Below are 19,612 nucleotides of genomic sequence, written 5' to 3'. Positions count from 1 at the left end.
GGCACTCTACCCAGGGGGATAGCTTGAGGCTCCGTCTCAAAAAAAAAAAAAAAAAACCTCCACAATGCCTCCGTCTCCCTATATCCTTAGCTGTTTGTAATTCAAGAGCACCACCCCAGATACTCTTCCCTTTCTTGCTTCATTTTCATTTCTACCTGTGCTTTTATGAGATCTAACCCCCCAGTTTAGATTTAGTTTCATAGCTTTGTACCTATGAAAACAATGGCTTAATTTCACACTGATAACACAAGGGTCAGTAAAAGATTTTCCAAGTGTCATTCCAACAAATTTAGCTAACACTAAAAGGCTGAATAATTACAGCTTTTTAAAAAGATATTATAAAAAGGCATTAGAGAATCTCAGTAGGGATAGAAGACTACAAATGACCAGAAGAGAAAAGAATAAAATAGTTCATTTGAGGAAAAACATATACATGACATATTCAATTCATTTTTGTTTCTCCTTATGGTAGTAACTGTTAAAAATGCTAACTAATAAAAACACAAAACAGAGATTCCACATGTTCTAGGTAAAGCTGAAATGCTACAATATTAATAAAATAACCTATACACCTATAAGCAGAGCTAATGTGGTGGCTCACACCTATAATCCTAGCACCTTGGAAGGCCAAGGTAGGAGGATCACCTGAGGCCAAGAGTTCAAGACCAGCCTGGGAAACATAGCACGACCCCCATCTCTACAAAAAAAAAAAAAAAAAAAAAAAAAAAAAATTAGCAGGAACATAGTGCACACCTGAAGTCCTAGTTACTTGGAAGGCTAAAAAAGGAGAATCCTGTAACCCAGGAGTTCAAGGATGATTGTGTCACTGTACTATAGTCTGAGCAACAGAGAAAGACCTTTTCTCTTTAAAAAAATAAAAAGAGAGAGAAACAAAGCAAGAAAGAAAAAGAAAAAAAATTAAAGTTTTAAAAAGCTACAAAATTCTATCAAACATATGTTAAAATGCCTCAATTACTATATGTACATAGAATATCACATGTAAGATGGTTCTATAAAAGTATAGCAGTAACATGTCACTGAATCAAAAAGTACATCTTAAAGACAGTGAATAGCTTTGGTTACACAGCAGAATCCCTATGAAAAAAACTTGACTACAAGTCTATCAACAGGCCTGATTCACCCATTTTTATTTTGTTTTGTAAAGGCTGCACAGGTAAGTGACATACTGTGATATATAGAACTACTCTGTTAAAGAACTAATATAGCATTTATCATGTATGCTGTAAGACTCCCTTAGTCTACATTACTATGATTTTAAAGTACATCTTTAAATTATTCACTCATTCCAAAAAGATACAGCCTACTTCCCCATCCCTTCAGAATGGTATCTTGTGATTTGCTTCTAACAAACAGAACATGGCAGAAGTGATGGGTTATCTGACCTCTGAGACTAGGTCATAAAAGATAGATGGCATCCTTCTTGCTCTTGTGTCTAGTTGCGCTCACATGCATGCTCCTCTTGCATACACAAGCTCTCCTCTAGAGAAATCGGCTGCTCAAACACCCTTATGAGCAATATATGGTAATGAAATGTGACCTCCAGCCAATGACTGGCAAGGAACCAAGGTCTCCCGACAATAGCTACAGGTTGGGTGAGCTTGGAAGCACACTCTATAGTCCCAGGACAATCTTGAGTAGACTGCAGCCTTGACCAACAGCTTTGACTGTAATCACATGAGCAACACTAAGTCTGAAGCACCCATCTAACCTGCCCCCAAATTCCAAACCCACAGAAGCTGTGAAATCATAAATGCCTGCTGTGCCACTAAGTTTCAAGGTAATTTCTTACCCAGTAATTATAAATCAACTTTTCTCATAAATCTATTTCCATTTCTTTACAAAGAATGTAAATAATAGCAAACAAGAAAAAAATATCCATTTCAATGGGACATGAGAGATTTTTAAAGACTTTTGTTTTTTCTTTCAAAAATTTAATTTGATATTGAATTTTCAATAATGGCTTTTCTAATGACTCACACCTTATTTTTCATTTCTTTAACCATCAAATCTACTCCATTCTCACATCATTATTTTTTAAATAGGACACTTTAAAAATGAATTAAAATGCTGGCAGCTAAAGAGATTTTTGTCTATCTTTAAAATATAGACAAAATGATTTGATAAAGTAAATTTTTTATGTTTTACACAATGAACATGAAAATACTCAGATACTGATGAAATAGCATGAACTAGTAGGATAATTGTCTTATGATGAACTCAGAAATAATTTCTTGCAAGTAATACCTCATGAGAAATCATGAAACAACTCTTACTCATGTTAGATAACCTAAATAAGAACAACCAAACTAGCTATCAAGTAAACATACTTCAGTTTATTAGAAATCAGTAAGATAAAATATTTTTATTGTATTTTCTGCGTTTTATTGCAGCTGCTGTGAATAGAGTCTACATTGAATCCAGCTGCTATAATTCAATTTAATGTTGTTTGATTGTTGTGGTGAATTTTTTCAATAATGGCTTTTCTAATGACTTATACCTTATTTTTCATTTCTTTAACCATCATATCTATTCCATTCTCATATCATTATTTTCTAAATAAGACACTTTAAAAGTGAATTAAAATGTTGGCAGCTAAAAAACTGAAGGAAGAGAGCTGTACTGTGGCTCAGTAAGTAGAGTGCCATACTATAATTCTTATAAAATAGTAAGACAGAATTCCTGAACAATCTTTGTTCAACATCTTCTGTAGGAAAAAATTTAAACTGGACCAAAAACCAGGAGCCACAACAACCACATAGCAAACAACCATATACAGAAATTCTAAATGCCTAAAATAGTCTAAAAGGCAGATTACTTTTTAAAATTTCATATAATTCAAGTTATGGTTTCAAATTAAGGTAGGAGCAAGGCTTACAGTTTCACATTTAATAACAAAGCTACTAAATTTGCATGTAGGAGCCAATTTTTCTTAATTCCTGTAAGTTGCCATCCCATTTTTAGTTCAATATTTTTGAAAACAAAGGATATACAGTACTTGCAAATTATAGTTAACCAAAAATATGAACCACTTAAGTTTATACCAAAATGTAATGTATCAGGAACACAAAGGCAAAACGTATGTTCTCTTTTCTATTTGTCTTAATCAGAAGTACCAATGCTACATTATGTGAATATATAGCAATGGTAAACTGATATGCAATCAACTGAACAAAAGAAATTAAATTATATTTAGGTAGTACTTAAAAAACTGTCTCCATGGCAAGCAAGACTGTCCATGAGTACTTCATTATACCAGTCACCAGGGCTGATGTTTGTGATTTGCATGACACCTATTTTGTCAGATCTATACTTTTCCCTCTGCTCTTCTGCTAGTAACTTGGAAATGTTAAAGAAAAGTAGGACTAATCAGGGAGAAAGAAGAAAAAGAATCAAGTTTTTAAAATGTTTAAGAATTAAGAAATAATACTGAAAGAATGACAGACTATCTACTTACAAACCAGTCCAAATTGTAACTGATTCTATGTTCTATAAATACCTCTTAGCCCCAAAACAACCGAAATCTCGCCATAACGTAAAATTCTGACACAGGGTGCTCCAACCCCAGTTACTCTTCTGTGTGTGTGGTGGGGCTGGCAGGAGATCAAGGAAAATACAAACAAAAACCAGGTAAAAAAACAACACAAGGAAAACATGAGACCTGACTTACCAACAGCATTTCCGGGAAGCAGGGTAGAAGGGGGGCAACTTAAGTATTTTAGGAAACAGTAAGTTAAGTAAGATGAAAGTATAAAATACTTGGGGGAATACACAAATCATAAAGATACAATAAAACAAAAAATTGAGAACTAGAGAAGAAATAGTGCTGCTCTTCTATGCAATCAAGTGCACTACCGCTTTCAGTTCTAGGTGCCAGCCACCTTTATAAATATATAAACAAACTCAAACAGATTCTTAGAAAATGAATGAGATAGTAAATGAATGTCATTACCAGATAGTTTAGGGATTCTCAGCCTGGAGAACTGAAATATTGGAGAGAACCTGGTCAGTCTTCAAATAATTGAAAGGCTATGCCAAGGAAAACTTATTACATTTAATCAATATATATACTCCCTGGGAAATAATTAGAACCAAGTAGAAGCAATCAAATAGGTTTTGGCTTAAAATAGAGATGAACTTTTTTGATAATCAGAGGCCTCCCAAAGGCAAAATAACTGCTGGGTGGGGAAAGAGTTCTTCATCATTAAAATGATTTCAAACATGGGCTAAAAACTCTTTAGCAAATGCACACTGGATTGGCTTTTTTATTAAGCAGGCCCAGGCCAGGTTTGAACCCACCACCTGGTGCACAGGGCCAGTACTCTAATCACTGAGATACCAGTTCCTAGCCAGATATGCACTGGATTAAACAGTAAATCCTTCACAATCCTGGCAAAGTCCTTAGGTTTAATTTTGTTCATGAGATATTTTGCAAATACAGGAAATATAAGACAGTATTCCTGTCAATTACTGATCTACAAATATTAGTAATAAGAGTAATTTTTTTTATTTCAGGTTAATGTGAGGGTACAAATAACTAGTTATAGTATTTCCATATGTTAGGTAGAGTCCCTCTTAATAAAAGGGTAATTTTTTAAAAATACTATACTATAGCTAAAGTACACACCACAAAAGATAATTTTATAAAATATTCAAAACCTGAACTTGTTAGTCATATGTATAGCCTCTGGGCCTAATGGTACCAAAGGTAGAGTATAGCAAACCAGAGCAAGAAAACAGAATAAATGTACCAATCATTCTCACTATATCACTGGCTCATTTCTGATAAGGAGCCTTTCTTTTTCATCTTCATAAAGTTTGATAAATAAAATAAGAAAATTCACTGATTATGGGTTTGGAGATTATCTTCCAAATATCACATTATTCAAAAATATTTAATAAGCACCTACTATTTCAGATACAGATCTAGAGATCCCAACGATAAAACTTTTTAAAAAGTTCCTGTCCCCACAGAATTTACATTGGGGGTTGGGGGAGAGAGATAATATGCATCGTATACACATGTACATATATACAATATACTGTCATATATTATAGATAACATACTCTGAAGAAAAGCAATTCAGGGTAAAGGGATAAAGTATAAAGGAAGAACACAGCAGGGAGGAAGAAGAAAAGAGGGAATGAAGGAATACCATCTTAGATAAGATCATGAAAACTCTGAGGAAGTGACACTTAAAGAAGGATCTGAATTTAGACAGGAATGATAATGGAATAGAAGCATGATCTGTGGCTATCCGGAAAAAGGACAACCCAGACAGAACAAAAAAAAAAACATAAAGAAGGGCCTAAAGGGGGAGCCTACTTGACACTTATGAAGGACACAGTCCCATGAAATGGAGCAAAGTGAGCATTCATGAACATCTCGATTTCCAATTTTACCCCTCTTCAAGGATTTCAAATTTATTACTACAGTGGACTTTGGCAAATTACATATCCAGATCACTATACTCATTCAAATCAATGATTTTAAGGGCATTAAAAATAAATTGAATAGTCTGTGTTAAGAATATAACTAATAAGAAAGCACTTTTATTTTTAAACAGAGTTCATCTGTAGAGTTCTAGCTTCACGCATACCCTTCAAAAGCATAGCAATGCCCATATAAAAGGGTCATTTTCTCTCTTTCAACTATATCTGGGAAAGGAAAAGTACACAGACTAAATAAAAGAAACCAAAATAATTCAGAAAATCAAATGTTACAAGAAAAATCCCCTCCCCAAATCCTGAATTTTCTTAATAGTTTAAATAATATGAATCAAATCACACCTAGAAATAAGAGTTGTAATTATTCCTAACACACATCATATTGGTATGTTAGCTTTTAGCTTTTAACTTAGGATTTTCAAAATAGTAATGGGATAGCAGTAAGGAAAGTTGTAACAATCCACTACAATATTTCAAAAAGAAGTTTGTTGTGCTCAAGTTTCTTGGAGACTTTAGAAATTCAGTGGAAGAAAAGTGATGGAATTTAACCCAAGCTTCCATTTTCAGTAATCTTTAAAAAGAGCTGGAGGTGGTAGTGGGAATTAAAAATTAAATTTAAATATGTTAACTGAGTAACTTTAGAACACGGATATGCACCCACGTCTGTTCCTTCCATATTTTCATTTTATATTCGAGAAAAATACCTAATTTGCATCAGTCTTGATTCTATCTTCTATACTCAGAATTACTCCTTTAAAAATTCTAATTTCATCCCAACAAAAATATTAATTGAAATTTTTAGCTGCTATTTTTAATTGCTATTGATTATACTGCTCTATTTAATTCAACTAAGAAAAAAATAGATTAGTACATAGATACTAGTTAAAGCAAAAGGTTGCCCATTAAGAATTACCTTTTGAAGGTTACCCATTAAGAATTATTATATACCCAAGTCATCCTACCACAATATAAGCATATCTAAACATGACCTATCCTTGAACATCACACAACTCTTCTTAATCACTGTAAAAGTGCATCAGAATATATGTAATTATAATACTAAAAACTGTTCAGCAGTTCTTTGATTCTCCTGTATCCCCCCCAAAAATAGGTGTGATTCCTTCTAACTTTACACCAAAAAGTTTAGTTCTCTTTCTATGCTTTAAAAATTAAGAGACAACTCCAAAGAGCTTTTTTATTTTAAAGGGTTATATCAAATTTACTATATTAATAATTAAAACAGTAAATTTTAACTTAATTTAACTTGAAAAAACAATAAATGGATTACAACTTATTAGCATAAATACTCTTAACTTTTTTTTTTTTTTTTTTTTTTTAGTAATCTAAGGAAGAATTTACTGGTGCAAATAAATGATTAAGTTCAAATGTGGACCTTACTTTAGATACAGCTGGAACCAGAAGTTCAAATGATGTCACCAGGACCCTCTCCTTTTACTATGCTTTCACTTCCTAATCATAAAGGCCCTGTGGCAACCATGAAGGCCCCAAGCAGTTCCAGGTTTATGTTATTTTCAGACCTAGGAAAGCCAGAAAAAAGGAGCCTACCCTTCTCTCCACCAGCACCCATACTGGCCTCTGAAATTGATTCATCTTCCCCAGCTTAGGCTATATTCCCACTGCAGGCCAGAGATGGGCAGAATTCCCCACAACTGATGATTAACAGCTTCATCTGACATTAAATACCATATATTTCAATAAAAAAACTGTATTTTCCAAAATAAAATAAAGATTTGTGAGAACGTGGCAATGTTTTACATTTTGGCAAATACCTTCATCTGACTTTAGACAGACCAATTCTTATATCTGCTTTTACGTTTAATCTGTTGTAATTTGTTATTACAGTTGAAGTACATGAAGAAAATCTGGCCCTACCCAGATACATAACTGAAAAAATGGAGACCTCAAAGATGCCATGAAAGGGTCTCAAGAAATTCCAGGCGTCCATAAACCACACTTGAGAACCACTGCAGTTTTAAGTGATTGAGGTAGTATCTTTTAAGTGTCTAATTCGAAAACAAGTCTATCTTCACACTTCCAAAAATAGAACTCAATAATAATAATAGATCCCAAAACCAAGGTAAGTAAGTTTGTAATGTTCAGTGAGTGTTACAGACCAAACATCAAACTAAGCCCAGCTAGCTGTGATTATATCATGCCACAGAACTCTGTTAAAAGAAAAGTGGAACTGCAATATGGTGGCTCATGAAAAAATTCTACATTTAGGTATTTTCTTTTGTTTTTTAATTCTAATGTATAGATGAGGAAAAACTGCATTCCCTAAGAAAGGGATGGGGTCTAGAGGTCACTTCTTCAATTACAGACATTCTACCTAGTTACAGAACAGATCCGAGGAAATTCATCCCTCAGTTACTATAAAGGAGAGACCTAGTCAACATTTTTTCACAGCCAGGGCAAGACTATCTGAAAGATTATAATAAACTTGGCTGAATTTCTAGAGCCTTAAACACATTTCTCATATTTTTTCTTATAGATCTGGCTAATGTATGGGGCTACATAAGAATCACCTCTAAATCTTTCTCTTACATTGCCACCAAAATTTTCTAAGATTGCTACTAAAATCATGCTGAAAATTCTCACCAATAAGAGAATCATCTCACAAATCTCAATTCTAAGGAAACCAAGCTTCAGTCTCTTCAGCTACGATAATAGCTACTCTGCCAAACTAAAAATAATACAAATAAATATGAGATTACAAATAAAAAAAAGCATTTTATTAATCTGCCAAACACTATAATAAATGTTGAGGGATTACTAAATAATGAACTATGATTAAATTTTAAAGTTATAAAATGCCTCTACTCACCCCTAAGAATATACTTTAGTTAAAAACCGGTTGCTACATTTTAAGTTCTATATACCCTTTCAAACTCACTTTGCTCTGAGCCAAACTGGTAGCCCTTCCTTTAAGTAGCTTGGTATTATAAAAAAGCACTGAGATAAACTAAAAAAAAGCTGGGGTTTTCCAATTTCTAATCTGCTGTTATTTCTACTTTATTCACTAATTACATAATCCCGGGTTAGTACTTTGTTTTCTTTAGGTTTTAGTTTACTTATAAAAAACAAAAAAAGACACTGAACCGTATGATCTGAAAAAGTGGGTCACTGGGGGAATAAAAGGCTAAGCTTTCATCATCACCTTACCCATCCTCCCTTTCCAGTCACAATAACTTTTAGTTACCAGCACTTCAAAGTAATTCAGTAGGTAATGTTGGAATCATTAGGATTTTTTTTTCCTTTACACCTTTTTGAAGAACCAAAGAACCCCAAATTTCTCAATACTCATGAAAAAATTTTTGAACCTTCTGGAGTGATAAATAATAACTAAATTCTACTAAAGAGCAACACTGTGTATTTCTCTTCTAAACTGCCAAAGATTTATACATTCTATCACTGTTAAATTATTTACTGGTGTGTTTTCTTCCCCCACAAACATTCTATGTAACTATGTCTGCCTTTTCCCCCAAACCAAACAATGTTTTGAGAAGTAGCTACTAATTATCAATATTACACAAGGGTATACACATCAGGGTCATAGAAAACAATACTCAGAAAAAGAACTCTCACTTTATGCCAAACCCAACATATAAAAACATATTAAAAACATAAAAATGTATAAAATTTTAAAATGTACTAAGATGTATTAAAACGTTCACAGATCTGTCACATAACAAAAAAGGTCAAAAAAAAAAAAATCTCCAATACATTGACAAGTCCTTCCTAGTTGCCTTTCCATATCCTGATTCTGTAGAATGTATATTAGACTACCCTCATATATTTAGTACAAATTCCCAGGTATCTCTCTTCCTACCTCCTAGACTAGGTAGGGAGCACTGCCTGCTAAAGTCCAAGCACAGGCATTTCACAACTCACTCTTAAATTAAAATCAAAAAATGCTGTCTCCAAAATGCTACAATCTAATTAAACCGCTACATGCCATAGCAACATTCTTAAAAAGAGATCTGTATTCCCATTTTAAGTACACTATCCCAAAATCTCATAATGTAGCCCCAACAATGTCCAATAAAAAGTACAATAGGCTTGGCGCCTGTGGCTCAAGTGGCTAAGGCACTAGCCACATATGGGTTCAAATCCAGCCCTGGCCCGCCAAACAACAATGATGGCTGCAACCAAAAAAAATAGCCAGGTGTTGTGGTGGGTGCCTGTGATCCCAGCTACTTGGGAGGTGGTGGCAGGAGACTCGCTTGAGCCCAGGAGTTGGAGGTTGCTGTGAGCTGTGATGCAACAGCACTCTACCCAGGGGGACAGCTTGAGGCTCTATCTGAAAGAAAAAAAAAAAAAAAAAAAGTACAATAAAACCTTCTCTTAATGTGAAACCAAAGGTGGACTCACATGCCTTTTCCTAATCACAGTGACTGTTCGTGATTCCTCAAATCCCCATGTATTCTTATAGAACTTTACTGTTCTTCCAATCTGGGCCGTTTAGCATCATCAGAAGGATCCAAACTACTACAATTAAGGAAATTACATTAAAAAACTTTACACACTGGTAACTGCACTACATGAAGCAGTTTTCAAAATGGGGAGATCTCTTTCACAATCTGTCTGCTAATATGAATAAAAATTTATAAAAAGGTAAAATAAGTACTTGAGAAAGAAAATAATATGAACATAAAAGGATCACATTGGCAATTTCTTATAACAGAGGCCCCCAAAAGGTAGTAAATTATAGGTCTTGAAGTATCTGCTACTGCATTTAAAACTATTACAACAGCAAGTAAATGATCTAAACTGTATATTAATGCTTATGTCGGATTTGTAATCAATCAATGTTTTTCACTTATAAGTGACTAAATATTTTTCCTAATAGCTTCTAAATTACCAATAAGAAATGGAAAATAAATAAATAAATGGAAAATCTATGTAGCAGATGTTATAGATCAGTGGTCTCCAACCTTTTTGGCACGAGGAACCAGTTTCCCGGAAGACAGTTTTTCCATAACATAGCTCCACTGTTGATACAAGTGAAAGGAGCAGCTGTAAATACAGATGTATTGCTGTTCACTTCCTCCTGTGTGCCTTGTTCCCAACAGGCCATGCACCAGATCAATCTCCAGCCAGGAGTTGAGAACCACTTGCCCTGGCAATGGAAGCCCCTTCACTGTCTATGGCGAATACATCCTGCTTTGTAAGCTTTCTTACTGTGCAAGCCTATCCTTCTCTTCCTCAATAAACTCTGCTTCATGCTTGCCTAAAACAAACAACTAACTCAAAAGTAAACTAGAATTTACATTGACTTACTACCCCCTATGTCTTTTAAAATGGCTCTTTGAAACAAGAAAACAAGGGCTTACTCATCACAATGTGATACACGGCATCATAAAACAAGTTTATCAGAAGTACTGAATTTAAACAACCAAAAAAGTACCTGCTCAGCTTTCAAACATAACACTTGAAGGAAGTCCCACCGGCACCATTATCTGACTCCTGGAAAATAATACCTACTAATGAGAAGCGAGCACACATACACATAGAGGAAGATATTCATTACAGAGTTATTTGGAAAGCCCAAAATGGGGAAAAAAGTTACTTAGAAAATTGAAATATAGAAAACCATCTAAATGACAATTAAAAACAAAATACATAAACTACAGTCTCCCATCCAAGTACTAATCAGACCAGCCCTGCTTAGCTTCTAAGATCAAAGAACAGGTACATTCAGAGTGGTATAGAGTATAACCATACATAGTTCTGTTCATATGCACAGTAACATTATATTTCAGCCATTTTAAAAGTATAAAAATGGTATTAATAATGAATATGCAAGAAGGAGAAGTATAAAGAGGATTTTACTTCTCATTTCAAAGCCGCCTGGTAAGTTTCAACTATGTGTGAATTATGTTAATATTAATAATTTACAAAAACAAGCTATATTTTTTCCTAAAAAGAAATGGTCACATCATAAATAAAGCACTATTAGAACAAATCGCAATATATTCAATATATTCTCATAACAGAATACTATGGAGCCCCTGGAAAGAAATTTTACAGGAGGATGTACTGGAAATATTAAGTGCAGAAGTAACATGATACATCTATATAAAAAAATTACGTATCTTCAAAATAGCTGATACTTGTTTTATTTAACACACCTGTGTACACGTGGGAATCAGGTTTGGGTCAGAAAACTCATTTTTGGTTTCCATTCCTATACTGTTTAAATTTTTATTAAAATTACCATGTATTGTTTTCTATAAAAAACACATAAAACTGTGTTAAATTAACTAATCTAAACTAAAATTAATATAAGCATTATTATAACTACTATAGACAGCATGATTCTAAAGATACGTGGCTAAATCTCAGGAAAATAAGTCAAAAAGATGCCTTACTCAAAAGAATATCAATTCCATAAGCCTATGTATATGACGTTCTAGAACAAATAACACTAATAAATGGTGAGAAAAATTAAAACAGTGCTTTCTTCTAGCAGTAGGTGGGAGCAAGAGAAAGGGAATGAGAAAACTTTCCAAGTCATAGTAATGTTATCTTGATAGAGAATTGGGTTAAAAAATGAATACATTTTTCAAAACTCATTAAATGCTACACTTAAAGATGTATGCACTTGACTATATGTAAATCCTAAAATTAAAACAAATTTAAAAACCTACACAAATGCTGAATTAAACTATGATATACATGGCTTAGTGCACTGATGTCTGTAATTCACTTTGAAATGAATCAATAAAAAATAGTTACAAGTATACTAAAATCTCAATAGTAGAATCAAGTGATGGTATCTCAGTATAAAGTTCTTCTACTTTTTCTGTATATTCAATTCTTCATAATAAAAAGATGTTGGTAAAGGGCAGTCAAGCAAAATAGCCAGCAAAATTCTTAAAATGAACATTACTGACAGGGAATTAGGCTTATCAGAAATTATACATCACCAAAAATTAAGTGTAGACATAGATCAATACGGTATTTTTAAAAAGTCTAGACATATGGTGACTGCTTTCAATTCTTGGGTCACTGACTTCCTGTGGTAAGTAACAGTATGATTTGTAGCACGGCTATCATTAATTAGAGTTCATTAACTAACTGTGATTAAAACAATTAATAGGCTGGCATAAAGTAAGCACTATTAATGATAGTTATTGCTATATTATCATTATCAATGTCCTCATTTCAGAATAGAGTAAATTTTTCTGATTCCAACATAAAATTGACTCCATGGAATAAAGAATAAATTCAAGTACATACAACAAAACACTGCTATACATACTAGAAAAATTCCAATAAGGAGAATCAAAACAGAAATGTCAGTATGGAAAAAAGAAAGTTTCAGCCCCTATCATAATTTCTCTAATTTCTGAAAAGCTCCTAAAAATCAATGTTTTAAGAAACCAACAATGCAAACTAGGAAGAGTATGATCAATCAAAAGAAAAAATAAGGCTCATAAAAACAAGAAAAATATCTCAATCTAACTTAGAAAACAAATATACACTACAACTACATTAGCAGTTCCACTCTGGTTAAAAATGGAAAAAATCAAAAGACACCACTGCTCTCAGCCCAACAACAAAACATAAGTTGCTTATGCTTTAAAAGTGCAGTATTTTTTAAATCCCAAAGAGCTGAGTGAACTAACTAAATAAATTCTAGGAAGTGACAAGCTCTTCAGAAAAGAAACCTAGGGTTATTCATATCCCTAGTGGAAAGCCAAGAAGAAAAGATCTGCCATAGATGGAGATAAAGAAAAACCAGCCAAACATCTTTTAAAAGCCACATATAGGCTATCAACCCAGATTTGAATCCCAAGGACCACTACAATGATGGCAATAAATTTTGTCAACAATGGTCCACCTAACTTTGGATCTGACTGAAGTTTAAAAAAAAATCCCAAGGACCAAAAGCCAGAAGGTAAGTCTACAACCACTCATCAGCACTTACCAACCAAAAATTCAGTAGTAATTCTGGGAGCAGGGCAGAACTATAACAGATTGCAAACGCTTTACTAGCTTTTTGCTAACAAAGTCTGAGAGTGGAATAAGAAGGCTAAGTAAAACTACTCTGAGGCATTCATTTTAAGGGTCACAGAGACACCATTTTGTTTGTAATACTTTGTCTCTTATTGTAAGCATTTAAAATAATTTTGAGAAGCACTGTATGCCAAAGATAATGAAGTGCTAAAACATACAGAGAACACTAAATTCATTTTAACTACGGAACACTCTGATGGAAAGCCCAAATATGACTGCAGCAGTAAAATGCAGCAATGAGAGGCAATTAATCAAAGTTAAAGGATGAAGAGAACAAAACATATTTTAGCCAATAATTAATTACAGAATATTAATTCTTATACCAGCTATAAAATTCATCCAATTAGAATTATATATTCTTTTTTGTGCAGTCCCCCATGAAGGTGACAATCTTGCACACACCAAAATTTAACAATATATTAACAAGTAAATTTTTTTTATTTCAGAATCTTACAGGGAAACAAACGTTTGGTTACATACATTGCTTTCATAGAGTTCCAGTCAGAGTTGTAAGTGCGTCCACCACCCAGATAATCTACACTGTACCCATTAGATATGAATTTACCCACCCTCTCTTCCCCACCTCCCGTCTGCTTGATTTCTGATGAGTGGTATTTCCTTATGTGCACCAGTCCTCTTAAAAAGAAAAATCACTAAATTACCTGAACTTACTGAAGGTACTATGAAATAAAGTAAGAAAGAGAAATAGATCCAAAGATTACTCAATTTTCAAACTGCTCACATACCTGCTTCTCTGAAATAAATTTCAGGATAAAGTAGGGTGGATTTTATAGTTTTACCCAAACTATCACCTCTTCTCTCTGTTTAACTACACAAACTAGAAATTTCAACTAGTATTTTTAATACTTGAGTATATAACATACATAAGACATTGTGCTAGGTGCTGTACAGAACAGAAAGAAGTTAAATCTTAAGAGTTGGAGTCTGCTTTCACAGGCCTGATACTCTTAATAAGTCAAAACAAGTAGCAATTAACAACAAAGTTAAATGCAAGTGGTGAGTGTCATAAACAATGCAAGCTAGTGCTGGGAGAGGTGTCATGATGGGAACAGTCACTGCTTCCAGCTGAATAGATCATAGATGGCTTTCTGGAAGAACTGGAATCACACTTGATCATTGCTTTCAATATATATAATGGATATGGAGAAAGACAGTACACTATAATGTACGAGGCTCTGGAATCAAAATGTCTTATTTTGGACCCCATGTGCACCATTCACTAGCTATGACTAGAACATAATATTTAATCTTTCTAAGACTCAATTTCCTTATCTTTAAAACTGGGATAAAAGAACCTAGCTCACCTACAATTAATGCACAATGATTAACACACAGTAAGCACCTAATGAATGCTATGGGGAAAGGGAAAGTAAAAACAACAAGATAGCGAAACACTAAAGCTGAAAATAAGACTCATATAAAAAGTAGGAAGATATAAGTAGAAAGATAAATTGAAGCAAATCGTTAACATTCTGAAAGGCACGCTATTTATATAGGAATGGTAAAGGTTTTGATCAAGCAATGGGATATAAACAAGGCTGGATATCCGCATTAGAAGAAGTGGAAGGGAGAAAGGACTGGAAATAGAGATTTGTTAGGAAACAAACTGCAGTGGTTTAGATTAGGTATGCCCCCTATTAAGCAATGTCAGTAAGGATTATTAAAAGAAGGAGTCAGAACCTGATGATTAAGTAAATGGGATACAAGCAGTAGAGGGAGGAAAACCCCCAAAAATAAAATTTCAGTGCTAGATAATTTGAAAAAATGAAATGGAAGTAAATCCACAGAACATTCCTTTTCAAGAATGTAGTCTGAAATTCAGATGAGTTATCCAGACAGATTTACAACTAACAGTAAGAGCTTAAGACTTTGAGGAGTGGTAAAGTCTTAAACACACTTAGGTGAGAAATAAGTACATAGAGGTGCCTGGAGTCCATTAACAAGCTCAAGTTGAAAGCTCTGAAATTCAATGCAAACATGTATGAACGTAAAACATGCTAGGAAAGAGACTCTTTAGACTTTCAAAGGATCTATAACACATCCCTCCCCAAAAAACAATTTTAAGAACCACTGGCATGGTTTATAAGAGAAGCCATCCATGAGAATTATTTCAGCCCATCAGTGCTATTATAACAGAATACTACAGAGTAATTTATAATGACCAGAAATTTATTGGCTCACAGTTCTGGAGGCTGGGATGTCAGATATCAAGGCACCAACAGGTTTAGAGGAGCAGGTTTAGCGATTCTAATTCCAAGATGCCACCGTGAACACTACATTCTCTAGAGGGGAGTAGGCCAAAGAGGAAAAAAGAGACCAAACTTGCCCTTTTACAATGGCATTAATTTCACCAATAAGGGCAGAGCCCTACGGCCTCATCACCTCTTACTACTGTTACAATGACAACTAAATTTCAGCTTGATTTTTGGAAGAGACAAAGTTTCCAACCATAGTAGGAATGAATGAAATGTCAGAAGTAGAAATGGGTGAAGGAAAAAAAGGCCTGGTATTCAAGGAAAATAAGAAGTTTAAAAAAGGCATTATCAGCATTTGATGTTATACACAGAGGTCAAAGAATATAAAACTTATATAAAGCCTTTACATTTAATAAACATGAATTCATTATTATCACTCAGGTGAGTAATTTTGGTTGAATATAAATAGGATTATATTTTATATATAATTATATTAATAATAATTATAATATATTACAAGACATTAAGAAGCAACTGGTTGGGGACAAATGAGTGAAAAATTAAAGGCTGAGCCAGGGACATGGTAGCTCACACTTATAATCATAGCATTCTAGGAGACAGAGGCAGGTAGATCCCCTAAGCTCAGCTCAGAGACCAACCTGAGCAAGAGTGAGACCCTGTCTCTAAAAACGGCTGGGCATGTGGCGGGCACCTGTAGTCCTAGCTACTTAGGAGGCTGAGGCAAGAGGATCGCTTGTACCCAAGAAGTTGAGGTTGCCGTGAGCTATGCCACTGCACTCTACTGAGAGTGACAAAGTGAGACTGTCTCAAAAAGATAAAAAACCTCAAAGTCTAACTACAATTTCAAATTTTACCCATAAAAGGAAAAGCTGGCACGAAAGTGGCTAGATCTACAATGTTAATTTTTGTTTTCCTTTTTGCTGCTATTGCTGCTGAGTTTTTCTTCCTTAAAAAAATGGGGAATTGGGCGGCGCCTGTGGCTCAGTGAGTAGGGCGCTGGCCCCATATACTAAGGGTGGTGGGTTCAAACCTGGCCCCAGCCAAACTGCAATAAAAAATTGCCAGGCATTGTGGCGCGTGCCTGTGGTCCCAGCAACTCGGGAGGTTGAGGCAAGAGATCACCTAAGCTGGAGGTTGCTGTAAGCTGTGATGCCACAGCACTCTACCAAGTGGGAGAAAGTGAGACTCTGTCTCTTAAAAAAAAAGGGGGGGGGGAATTAACTCACTATGTGGAAAAAAGCTGATGGAAAGGGAAAGATCGAAGGAGGCAAACAGAATCAAAAGTTTAAGAATAAAAGATCATTTGGAAAACCCAAAAGAACAACTCTCCCTGTAAAACAGGAACCAAAATAAATTTTAATTTAGTGAGAAAGGTGTAGTAACAGGTGTGCAGGAAGGGGAAAACACTACAAAAACTCCAAAGAACCTTCTTTCTAAAATTATTTAAAGCACAGATAACCACAATGCTTTAGAGAGTTATTCCTTTACAACAACAGTAGCTACTACTATGAAAATGTAATCATAAAAAGTGTGTATGGTCATAGGAAAGAAAATACTAAGATGCTGCATTGTATAGTAGTAAATTGAGAAAATGAATCAAGAGTCAAAAAGCTTGAGTTTAAATCACTGTGGGCAAGTATCTTTAACTTCATGCATCAGTGGCTCAATACCATCATCTGCAAAATGAAAATAATTATGCTTACCTCATAAAACTTGGAAGTACAGTAATATAAAATGTATAGCAACAATAAATACAAACATTAGGTGGTAGCAGCAGCAGTGGTCACAATAGTAACAGAAGCAATATTAGTAATGTAATCTATTTGTGTTTAATTAACCAGTATTTAAGGAAGGAAAGAAGGGTAGGGCTCTTATGTATGTGTCTCATTCAAATCTTTCAATTATATTTGGAAACAGTATAATTCTCCCTATCATATCAATGTTGAAAGGGGAGGTTAACTAGCCTATATCACTCACCCAACACATGGCAGAACTAAGATTTGAATACTGATCTATGTCAACGCAAAACTTATTTTCTCTCCACTCACAAAACTACCTCTACAGCACTACATAGTAGCAGAAAACCAGGCATTCTGTTCTTTACTACTAAACTCACAAAATCTGGGCAATTCATTAGATCTTCCTGCCTCTTGCTTGTATTTTCTGATTAGATCTTAAGACACCTCTTCAGATTAAAAAAGTCCATGACTATAAAATCACCACATTAAGTGATGCGTATACTCATAAAAAAGTTTTAATAGATACAGTATAAAACTTTTTCTGTTAAAAAAAAAAGTAAACTACAGTAACAACAAAAGAGCTTAAATATTTCCTCGGATTTCACATTTATCAAAAAGAAATGAATGCTAAAAGACCAACATCTAGTTTAAAATTATTTTAGTAAGTATGACCCAGCAAATGTTTGCAATAACAAAACATCAATCCTAAGTACTTCAAGGTAACAATTTTAACACCTACATTTACCTACCATTGAAAATAATTTATGACAAAGGAAACTCAGAACCTTGATACACCTAAGGAACTTATAATCAAATAAAATGTAATACAGATTTTTTTATTTTACATTGAAAATGCAATCAGGCTATTTAAAAAATACCCTTCTGCCCTAAAAGTCTTCACTGGCTTTCCACTGCTCTTCAATAATACCTAAAACCCGAATCATGAGTCAACAAAGTCCTACATCATCTGTCTCTTCCCTCTCCAGAGCTTCTCACTGCAATTCTTCTACTTGTTCTTTTTTCAATTTCTTTCAATTTCTCCAAGATTCATTTTTAGAACCTTCATACAATCTGTTCTCTTTACATAGAATGATTTCACAGGTCTCAATTCAACTGTTCATCCTTCCAAGCTGAGATAAATGTTACCACACCAGGTTAAGTCTCCTGACCTCTCCAGACACAGAATTTTGCAGCATTCTGGACTTCTTCACAACACTCATTAGTCTTATAATGACCTGTTCAACAACTGTCTCTCTTGCTAAATGGTACAAAATGAAGATAGTCATTTCATTTCATGTTTCCCACTATTTCCCAATATTCTAGCTAGCATATTGCTTAGCACAGAGTAGATCAAGTACCCAATAAAAGTTTGCTGCATATATATATTTAAAATGTGGGTAATTTGAAAACCAGGCAGTATTTTACCAATACAAGTAGAAAGAAAGTTCCATGTAAGTTTCAAGTTAAATCTTATGCTGGTCCTTCATATGCTCCTCTCTCAATTACAATGTTAAGTAAAACAACTCCCCCGCCCCCTTTACATAATAAATTTAGTTTCACAAAACCAAGGTTAGAAATCATTGGTCTTCAGTAATTATGATCAACTTTTATAATCTTCATCTAAAAGACTCTACCTGAAATGCAATTAAAGGAACAGGAACTTCCCAGTGTTACCATAGCTATAAACATTAGAAAAGGACCAATCACAATTTCTACGGCTGCCTAGGCTCTACTAGCAGTGCCTTATTTATCACAAGAGTAATGACTGCAGTGCTACAGCCATGTGAGTAGGCTCTCTGATAGTGGAATATGCTTTATTAAAACTAAAAAAATAAAAATTACAAGCATATATTCTAAGTAGATCTAGTCTTTTTTTTAGGTTAGTGGGGGGGAAATAACAGTAAATGTGATATGAAACTGAATGCTTAATCTTTTAAATTTATAAACTGAACACTTAAAAAAAGAAAAGCAATTTCAACACAAAACATTTTTAAAGGTTTCCTGTTCATCTAATTTTAATAAATGCTAATTATATACCAATGTTTAATATGCATTATTTTCCCCATTTTACCATTGAGAACACGGAAACACTAAGCAACTTATACAGCTGTTAAGTGGCAGGGGCAG

General features: G+C 34.1%; 1 protein-coding gene and 1 pseudogene across 15 annotated transcripts in view; one reads left to right on the top strand and one right to left on the bottom strand.

Moving 5' to 3' along the window:
• RBM26 (RNA binding motif protein 26) overlaps nt 1-19,612 on the bottom strand; it is an 83,495-nt gene that overhangs the window by 61,024 nt on the left and 2,859 nt on the right. The gene's annotated exons all lie outside the window — the stretch shown is intronic.
• On the top strand, nt 13,295-13,353 carry LOC111725305 (annotated as a pseudogene).

This window comes from Otolemur garnettii, unplaced genomic scaffold (genome assembly GCF_000181295.1).
Source record: "Otolemur garnettii isolate 467f Iridium unplaced genomic scaffold, OtoGar3 scaffold00036, whole genome shotgun sequence".
Lineage (NCBI taxonomy): Eukaryota > Metazoa > Chordata > Mammalia > Primates > Galagidae > Otolemur > Otolemur garnettii.
The sequence above is the reverse complement of the archived record's forward strand: the minus strand, read 5'-3'. Positions and strand labels throughout refer to the sequence as shown.